The sequence below is a fragment of the Chrysochloris asiatica genome, unplaced genomic scaffold (assembly GCF_000296735.1).
Source record: "Chrysochloris asiatica unplaced genomic scaffold, ChrAsi1.0 scaffold00002, whole genome shotgun sequence".
In the NCBI taxonomy this organism is placed as follows: Eukaryota; Metazoa; Chordata; class Mammalia; order Afrosoricida; family Chrysochloridae; genus Chrysochloris; species Chrysochloris asiatica.
Window position 1 is genome coordinate 42,827,098 of NW_006408520.1, and position 11,223 is coordinate 42,838,320.

Here is an 11,223-nt window from a genome sequence, read left to right on the forward strand (position 1 = left end):
CCAAATATTACATAAAAATGTGCAAAGATCTGGAATCAGAAAACCCTAAAGGAGAATACGCTCAGCATTTCTCAAGCTAGAAGAACTGAAGAAAAAAATCAAGCCTCGACTTTTGTTATTGAAAGATTCTCTGGGCAAATTATTGAATGATGCAGAAAGCATCAATGGAAGATGGAAGGAATATGCAGAGTCAACATGCCAAAAGAAATGGTTAATGTTCAACCATTTCAAGAGGTAGCATATGACCTAGAGCCAATGATACTAAAGGAGGAAGTCCAAGGTGCATTGAAAGAATTGGCAAAGAACAAGGCACCAGGAAAAGATGGAATAAAAATTGAAATCTTTCAAGAAAGTGAGATGGTACAGGAGGCACTCACTCATTTCTGCCAAGAAATTTGGAAGACAACTAACTGACCGACTGATTGGAAGAGATCCATATTTGTGTCCATTCCAAAGAGAGGTGACCCAATGGAATGAGGAAATCATCAGATAATCTCTTTGATATCCCAAGTGAGTAAAGTTTTACCAAAAGTGATACAGAAATGGCTGCAAGCATACATTGACAGAGAACTTCCAGAGGTTCAAGCCGGATTCAGAAAAGGCCATGGAATGAAATATATCATTACTGATGTCCAATGGATCTTGGCTGAAAGCAGGGAATATCAAAAAGATGTTTACCTGTGCTTCATTGACTACGCAAAAGCTTTCAATTGTGTATATCATGACAAGCTATGGACAACATTGTGAAATATGAGTATTCTGAAACACTTAATTGTGCTCATGAGGAATCTGTGCCTGGACCAAGAGGCAATTTTTTGAACCGAACATGAGAACACTGAATGTTTTAAAATTAAAAAAGGTGTGTGACAAGGTTGTATTCTTTTACCATATTTATTCAACTATTCAACCCGTAAGCGGAGGAAATAATCTGAGAAGCTGGGTTCTATGAAGAAAAATGTTGCATCAGAATTGGAGGAAGACTCACTAACAACCTGCATACGATACAACCTTGGTTGATGAAAGTGTAGAGGACTTAAAACATTTACAGATGAAGATCAAAGAGCACAGCCTTCGGTATGAATTACATCTCAGTGTCAAGAAAACAAAAATTCTAATTACGGGACCAATAAACAACATTCTTATCAATGGAGAAAAGATTGAAGTTGTCAAGGACATCATTCTCCTTTGATCAATTATCAACACTCGTGGGAACAGCAGTCAAGAAATCAAACGACATATTGCATTAAACAAATCTGCTGCACAAGACCTTTTTAAAGTATTGAAGAGCAAAGACGTCAGCTTGAGGATTAAGGTGTGCCTGACACAAACCATGGTATTTTCAATAACCTCATATGCATGCGAATGCTGGATAGTGAATTCTGAGGAGGACCACAGAAACATTGGTTCTTTTGAGATATGGTGTTGGAGGAGAATATTTAAATTACTATGGGCTGTCAAAAGAACCAATAGGTCTGTTTTTGAAGAAGTGCAGCCAGAGAGCTCCTTGGAGGCCAAGATGATCAAACTTTTTCTCTCATACTTCAGATATATTTTCTGGAGGTACCAGTCGCTGGAGAAGGATATCATGTTTGGTAAGGTGGAGGGTCAGAGAAAAAGAGGAAGACCCCCAACTAGATGGATTAGACAAGTGGCAGCATCGATGGACTCAAGTGTGGCAACAGTAGTGACGTTGGCCCAGGATTGGGCAGTATTTCGTTCTGCTGTGCATAAGGTTGCTCTAAGTTGGTACTGACTCAATGGAACGTAACAACAACAACATGTTCTTATTGTAAATGAATGTTTGAAACTGCTTCTCTTACTTTGAGTTGTGCTCATCTGCAAATAAAGTTCCCAAAAGTTTTATTTCATTTGTGTCATCATGGTCAACTCTTCTTTCTGGAGGCAGCTCTTCCTCAGTTCTATTTTGAATGCCTTCTAGCCTCTGCTTCCGGTAGTATATTTGACAATGTTCTAGTACTATTTATAATGTTTTAATTTTCTGGCACTGTATCTGACAATGGAGTCCTGGTGTGATGCTAGGGGTTAATGTGCTGGAATGCAAGGTAAGTTTGAACAGCAAGTTGGCGGACCAAGATCACCAGTTGCTGCTCTGAAACTTATATAGGGTCGCTATGAGTTGGAACCACTCGTCAGCACTTAACAACAACAAATCTAATAATGTTCTGTTTATATTCATAAGGTTTTCAGTGGCTATATTTTCAGAAGTAGTACACCTCTCCTCTTTCCTAGTCTGTTATTATCTGGAAGTTAAACTGAAACCAGTCCACCATGTTTGACCCTCATGGTATTTAAAATACCAGTGGCATAGTTTCCATTATCACTGCACCAGTCAAGACACCACAGTATGACTAACTGATGGACAAATGAGTGATCCATATTCAGAAATACCTATACAGACACCATTTACTCCTTGACAATTACACCCTTCATTTCTCAGTGGAGGTAATCATTATCCTTAATTGTGTGAATATCTTTCCCTTGAATTTATGTATATTTTTACCAATAAGTATATATGTGTCCCTATATGCTGTTGTTGTTAAGTACCATTGACTCAATTCTAACCCATGGCGACCCCATATAGGATTTCCAGGGAGCAGCTGGTGAGTTTGAACCACTAACCTTGCAGTTCAAACGACTTCGCAGTCTGACACATTAGTTCACAGCACCACAACAGGACTACATATAGCATGTGTTTTTCACTCTAGATATTTATAAAATTGATTTTTGTGTGTATTATGCAATTTGATTTTTGGCCCTATCCTGTTGTTTTATAGATGAGTACTGTCATTTTGAGTGCTGCTCAAGTAATTGAACTCATAAAGATCTATATCTTAGGCATTAGTGAGCTGAAATGGACTCAAAAGGTATTGGCCATTTTGAATTAGACAGTTATATGGTATACTATGCCTGTTATTACAAATTGAAGAGAAATAGCATTTCATTCATCATCAAAAGAACATTTCAAGATCTATCTTGAAGTACTATACAATGTTCTCTTTGACACCTTAAAATGCAGTGATGTCTTTGATAAAATTATATGTATACACTTAAAAGGAAGACCAGTTAAGACAACTATTATTCAAGTTTATGAACCAACAATTGAAGCCAATTATAATGAAATTGAACAATTCTACTGCCTTCAGTATGAAATGGATCAAATATGCAATCTAAAAACACTTATAATTACTTGATATTGGTATGTGAAAGTTGAAAACAAGGAGTAGGGGTCAGTAGTTATAAAATATATCCTTGGTGATAGAAATAATGCTGAATAACACATCATAGAATTTTGCAAGATCAATGACTTATTCATTACATACCTTTTTAAAACAATATAAATGATGATTATACACATAAGGAGCTCTGGTAGCGTACTGGTTACAAATTGGGCTGCTAATCTCACGGTCAGCAGTTCAAAACTACCAGCTGTTCTATGGGAGAAAGATGAGGCTTTCTGCTCCTGTAAAGATTTACAGCCTCAGAAACCTGTACAGGGTCGCTATTAGTCAGAACCGACTCCAAGGCACATAACAACGACAAAATACAAATATACCTCAACAGATAGATGGGATCCTTAGGAACCAAACTGATTGTATCTGTGGGAAAAGAAGATGGAGAAGTTCAATATCATCAGCCAAATTGAGGTCAGGGACTGACTGGAATGTAGACCTTCAATTGCTCAATTACAAGTTCAGGATCTTTTAATAAAATTAAAACTAGTACAAGAGAGCCAAAATGTGACCTGGAATATAATATATTCCACCTGAATTTAGAGACCATCTCAATAACAGATTTGATGTGTGACTAAAAAGGTGAAGATTTGTAGGATGTCAAAAACATCATCCATGACAAAAGTAAAAAGTCATTTAAAAGACAAGAAACAAAGAAATGACCAAAATGGTTGTCAGAATGCCTCAGAAATGTGCTTTTGAACATAGAGAGGCTATGGAAACTGGAAGAAATGATGAAGTAAAATAACTTTGCATAAAATTTCAAAGGGCAGCTCAAGAAGAAAAATGAAATCTTATAATGAAACGTGAAAAGTTTAGAAAACCAAAAGATAAGACCAATTTCAGCATTTCTCAAGTTGAAAGAACTGAAGAAAAAAAATCCAGTTTTGGTTTGAAAATTTTAAAAAACCTACAGGCAAAGTGTTGAGTGATGTAAGAAGCATCAAAAGAAAATGCAGGGAATTCACATAGTCACTGTAAAAGAACTGGTCAATGCTCAACCATTTTAAGAATTAACATATGAATATAAGCAAGAACCAATGGCATTTAAGGAAGAAATCCAAGCTACACTGAAGGTATTTTGGAAAGAAGATCCAGGAATTAATGGAATACAAATTGAATGAATGCTTCAACAAATTTATGCAGCACTGGAGGCGCCCTTTTGTCTATGCTAAGAAATTTAGAAGACAGATACATGTCCAATCAATAGGAAAGGATTCATATTGGTGCCCTCTCCAAAGAGATGTAATCCAACAGAATGCAAAATCATTGTAAAATATCATTATTATCACATGAATGTAAAATTTTGCTGAAGAAAATTTGAAAATGTTTATAGCAATACAGACACAGGAATTTATCTGATATTCAAGCTGGATTCAGAAGAGGAGTGAGGGATATTATTGATGATGTCAAATGGATTTTAGTTGAAAGCAGAGAATACCAGAAATATGTTTGTTGTTATTGTTGTTAGGTGCCATAGAATCTGTACCAACTCATAGAGACAATATGCACAACAGAACAAAACTGCCTGGGTCTGCGCCAACCTCACAATAGTTGCTATGCCTGTGGCCATTGATGCCGTCACTGGGCAATTTCTCTTTTTCTCTGACCCTTCACTTTACAAAACATGATATCCTCCTCCAGAGACTGGTCCCTCCTGATAATATGTCCAAAGTATGAAGGATGAAGTCTGGCCATCGTGGCTTCTAAGGAACACTCTGACTGTACTTCGTCCAACACAGATTTGTGTGTTCTTTTGGGGGTCCATGGTATATTTAATACTCTCCTCCATCCCATCACAAATGCATCAATTATTCAATGGTCTTCCTTATTTCATGTCCAATGTCCACATTCATATGAGATTATTGAAAATAGCATGGATTGGGTCAGGCATACCTTGCTCCTCAAATTGACATCTTTGCTCTTCAACATTTTAAAGAGGTCTTTTGCAGCAGATTTGTCAGTTGTAATACACCATTTGATGTCTCACTGCTGCTTCCATGAGTGTTAATGGCACATCCGAAATGAAGTCTTTGACAACTTCAGACTTTTCCCATTAAAATGGATGTCATTTATTGGTTGAGTGGTGAGGAATTTTCTTTTCTCTATATGGAGGTGAAACTCATAGAGAAAGCTGTGGTATTTCATCTTCCACAGTAAGTATTTCAAGTCCTCTTTGTTTTCAGCAAACAAGGTTTTATCAGCTGCATATTACAGGTCGTTTAAGAGTCTTCCTTCAGTCCTGATGCCATGTTTTTCTTCATATAATGTAATTCTTGAATTATTTGCTCAGCATAAGGTTAGAATAACTATGGTGAAAGAATACAATCTCAGCACACTCCTTTCATAATTTTAAACCATTTGGTGTTACCTTGTTCTGTTCTAACAACTGCCTCTTAGTCTTTGACCTGGTTCCTCAGGAGCACAATTAAGTGTTCCATAATACTCCTTTCCATGATGCTGTCCATATCTTGTCATGATCCACACAACTGAAAGCCTTTGCATAGTCAATAAAGCACAGGTATATATCTTTCTATTATTCTCCAATTTTAGCCAAGATCCATCTAATGTCAGCAACGATATCCCTCATTCCACATCCTCTTCTGAATCCGACTTGAACCTCTGGAACTTCCCTCTCAGTGAACTATTGAAGACTTTTTAAAATTATCTTCAACAAAATTTTACTTTCATGCATTAAGAATATTGTCTGAGGTTGTCTGCATTGCATCAGGTCACCTCTCTTTGGAATGGCCACAAATATGGATGTCTTCCAGTCAGTTGGACAATTGTCTTCTATGATATTTCTTAGGACTCTCTTACTTATCCTTTAATGTTGTCAAATAAGTAATTGTTTTTTAAGATATTTTTCTCAGTGATCCACAAACAACAAATCAATTCATTTGATATTGAAATACAACAAGAATGTTATATATGCTACCTCAGAGAAAAGTTCAAAGGGCAGTTATTGAATATTTTGAAGGATAAAAGAAGCAGCAGATGGAAGAAGTTTCTGCATAGAACAGGCTGTGGCAAGCAACAGGCACAACTGACTACTGTCACCACTAACACCATCTCCAAGCCATACAGAGGCACAAAGGTGTGGATGTCACAGGGAAAGGAGTTGAGGTGGGCACTATGGCTTAAAAATTCCAGAATGCACTGTATGTACCTGAAAAACAGTGAATGAGAGTAGGACACCGGTTTCAAATATAAGACACAGCCTCCTACTCTTACACAAATTCTATTTCATGTTACAAATTGGTGTTGGGAATCTAGCCATGTCCATAAATGCATTGCAAATTCTGACTCAAGATTAATGAAAGCAAGATTTTTCTAGTTTTTCTCACTGCTGTATTTTTAGTTTTTGAATAATTATCTACAACGGTGCCTAACCAATGCTCAGACAACATATTTTTAAATGAAGGGATTCATTTATTGAAGTCCATTAACACTTTGAATTCAACCCCTCACTCCAAAATGATGATTCTATATTGGACAGTTCTTGTAACAAATGTAATTTGATTCTGTAGAATAACTAACAAAAAATCCGCAATGTGTCACCAAAAACACTTTTAGTGTTTCAATAAAAGTAATTTAAAATAAGGCTGTGCTTACTTAGTAAACATATTGCTTATTCAGGTAGAAACTCTATTCTCACTAGTTCAAAAGCTTGCATCATTGTCACTAGGATACATGGACTGTTCAAATGTAAGCCTGTTCAAATAAACAGCTGGGTATACCCCCATATGCATTTTAGAATTATTCCCACACCAATATACTCAGTCTTCTCTAATGGGCTTGGACTCAAAAGAGTCTAATATTCAGTAGAGGTTGAAAACAACTGGAATAAGTTACATATTTGTAAAACCTTATGCCTTAAATTCATTTGGAACATTGACCTACATGGTCTTTTATTAAAAGAACAGACTACTGAGGTCAAAAATCACTGTAGCTAATAGCACAGTGCTCCTCCTGAACTAATTCAACTACTTTAAAACACTTCAAAAACAATTTACTAATCTGTATTTTTACACTGCTGAAAAGGCTTAAATAGTATGTTGTGCTTTGTCAAATATGTTTCCATGTTGTAGGATTAACAGCTTTATTCTTAAGAGTATATTTATCTTACTTTAATATCTTTCCTGACATTAATGAATGGGAATCTATTTTTAATAAATGTAGTCAACTGTCTAAGGAAAGTAGTCAATAATTCCAATAATAATAATAAACAAATATTTTTAAAACAGCATCTTAAAAAAGTGTTTGCAATAGGATGTCCTCAGATTGGAATGAATGGTGAGGGAAAAAATGGTTGGATATATTTTTAAATGTAACTGCCTTTTATCTATGAATAAGTATGCATATATTTTTGCAAAAGAAAATTTGAAATATCAGTTTCTTCTGTCATAATTTAACTTGCATTTATATAGCCTTTTTTCTACATAATGTTATCATTTTCTTATTTTCTTTCATAAACTAAGGGAATTTAGAAATATGTTTCTTAATTATTTGTACAATAATAGCCTTTATGTTTAGGAGAAAAATAATGTAGGCTATGGTGAGCTGTTGCCTGCTTGGGCACAAAAGAAGACATAGAAAGGTCATGGTACTTTCAATATTCTTCTCCAACACCATAACTTAAATACATTAATTATTAGACTATCATCTTTATTCATTATCCAACTTCCACATACACATGAGGCTATTGAAAATGCCCTGGCTTGAGTCAGACACACCTTAGTCCTCAAACTGACATCTTGCTCTTGAACACTTGAAAGAGGTCTTGTGCAGCAGATTTCCCTAGTGTAATACATTGTTTGATTTCTTAACTTTGGATTCCTTGAGTTTTGATAGTGGACCAAGCAAAATAAAGTCTTTGATGAGTGCACTCTTTTCTAGATTTATTTTGATATTATTTATTGGTCCAGACAAGATTCCTGTAACATCAGCAGTGGCATCCATTGTTCCAGGCCCTTGTCTGAATCTAACTTGAACCTCTGATGATTCCCAGTAGATGTACTGTTCTAGTCATTTTTAAATTATTTTCAGCAAAATTTTACTTGCACATAATATTAATGATATTGTTCAAATATTACACATTCTGTTAGGTCATGTCTCTTTGGAATTAGCCAATTAGAACTCTTCCAATTGGTTGGCCAGATTGCTGGCTTACAAATATCTTGGCCTAAATGAGTGAATGCCACCAGCACTGTTTCAGTATGTGGGAAGTTTTCAATTTATATTCTATCAATTCCAGGATACTTGTTCTTTTCCAATGCCTTCAGTGCACCTTGGACTTCTTTCTTTAGTAGCACTGACTCTTTATTATATGCTACCTCTTATAATGGAGTACTGGTGTGGCGTTGTGTGTTAATAAGCCAGATTGCAAAGCCACTTGAACTGCAAGGTCGGCGGTTCAAGCTCACCAGCTGCTCCTTCTTAAACCCTATACAGCGTCGCTATGAGTCGCAACCAACTCGAAACTGACTCAACGGCACTTGACAACAACAACACCTCTTATAATGGTGTAACATTACTTTTTGAGCAGTGACTGTATATCATCCTTCCATCTTCTTCTGATGCTTTCTGCATCATTTAATATTTTGCCCATTATTGTAAGTTGAGGCTTGAATTTTACTTTAGCTCTCTCTGCTTGAGAAATTCTGGGTGTGTTCTTCCTTTTCAGTTTTCTAACTCCAGATCTTTGCACATTTCATTATAATACTTTACTTGGTCGTCTTAAGCTGCTTTTTGAAATTTTCTGTTCTGCTATTTCACTTTCTCATTTTTTCCAATTTATAGTGGTTACGAATCGGGCTGCGAACCTTAAGGTCAGCGGTTCGAAACTACCAGCCGCTCAGTGGGAGAAAGATGAGGCTTTCTTCTCCCGTAAAGATTTCCACCCTCGGAAACCCTGTACAGGGTCGCTATGGGTCGGAACCGACTCGACGGCACTTAACGACAACAACAACATGCTGAAGATTCAAATTTCAAAGTCTCTTCTGACATACATTTTGGTCTTTTCTATCTTGTCTCCTTAATGACCATTTGCTTTTTGTCGTGTATGATGTTCTTGAGTGTCTAATGCATCAAATCTGCTGCGGAAATAGTGTCTAAATTCAGGTGGGAAGTGTTCAAGGTGGTTATTTCAGCTGCCAATGAGCTATTCTAATTTTCTTCAGCTTCAGCCTGAACTTTTATATGAGCAATTAATAGTCTATTCCAGTCTTCCCCTGGCCTTATTTTGGTGTATGATATTGAGCTTTTCCACCATCTCTTCCCACAGATGTAGTTAATTTCATTTATGTGTATTCCATCTGGTGAGGATATTTATGTTGTTTAAAAAGGTATTTGCGGGGGACTTCCGGCGCTTCCCTGACTGGGCAACACAGGTGCATGGGCTCTGGGAGAGGGTGGACAGTGTTGCACAGGGGAGCCCCCACCTGGTAGACAGATGGCCCTTGGGCAAACTTAAGACTTTAGCCCCCAACATTGTGGACTTGCTTTTTTAAAGGGTCAACCTGTTGGGGAGTTGTGGGCATTTTGGACCTGCACTCAGCTCCCTTTCTGGGATGGTACCCAGCCCACTGTGGAGCTTGGAGCAAAGGGCTTGAACAGATGGTTTGGAGGGTGGGCACACCTGGAGAACCGGTGGGGCCAAAGGGGCTGGCATAGTCCTTTGTGAGGGGTGGGGGGGGCCTCATTGCCACAGGAGGTGTTGTCTGCGTGGATATAGTGTGGGCCGGGTGCCCACGGTGCAGGGAGACAGAGAGAGGCATTTTTTGATGATGACAGACAGGGACGCCATCTGCTGGCAGCCACTAATCCCGCCCTCCACCCCCTCTGCCTAGGCTAGCCCTCTGCCCAACCTCCTAGGCTCAGGACCACCCATCAAGGCATAAGCTAGCACAAGCAAAGACGCTTTGAGGTGGTTTTTAGCACCAGCAATAAGGCAATCCTGCTGTGGCTCTGCGGGTTAAGGGACCAGACTGCAGAGCCTTTTGAACTGCAAGGTGGTTGGTTAGAGCCCACCATCTGCTCCTTAGAAATCCTATACAGGGTCTTTTCTTTTCATTTTTTCTTTGTGCTCTGCGGGTTAAGGGACCAGACTGCAGAGCCTTTTGAACAGCAAGGTCGGTGGTTCATGCCCTCCAGCTGCTCCTTAGAAACCCTATACAGGTTCTTTTTTTTTTTAACTTTCTTTTTGTGTGTGTGACTAGAGATTGCCTTATTTAATCCGTTGCTTTTTCTGATGCTGAATTCTTTCTCTTTTTTTTGTCCTTTGGTTTTTGTTGTTGTTGTTCTATGTCTTGATTTTTTTTTTTTTTTTTAATCTCATTATCACTTTGTTTTTGACTTTGCTTTTGATTTTGTTTTCTACCCGACTAGTGTTGCTTGATGGTCACATAGCTTCCCTTCTGCTATCAGAAAACTCCGTTTTTGTTCTTGATTTTGATTTTGGCTTTGTTTTCTACCCGACTGGTGTTGTTTGGCTGTCACATAGAAGAGTGAAAAGGGAAGACCACATCCTGATCACATCTTCCTGGAGGCAATCAGAAAACATAAAAAATTACCAAAGTACATAATTAATTATTAGGGCCACAGATAAACATTAAACATGACCAAGAAGGAAAAGCAGATGACCATATTGGCACATGTCCAGAAAAAAGATAAAATATCTGAGATAAGTGAACCAGAAGTAGACCTTCTCTCCATGCTGGAAAGAGGGCAGGCCTTGGAAATACCTGAGAAAGAATTCAGAAAAATGATTCTAAAATGTTTCAAAACACTTTACAATGGAGTTGAGAAAAATAAGCAAGAAGTCAGAAAAGCACTACAGGAACAACCAAACAAGATAGATACAGCATTGGTAACATTCCAAAACCTACAGAAAGAGGTCCAAAGAATCAACAACAAAATGGCAGAAATAGAAAACTCTTTGAAAGGGCAGAGGAGTAGAATAGATGAGATG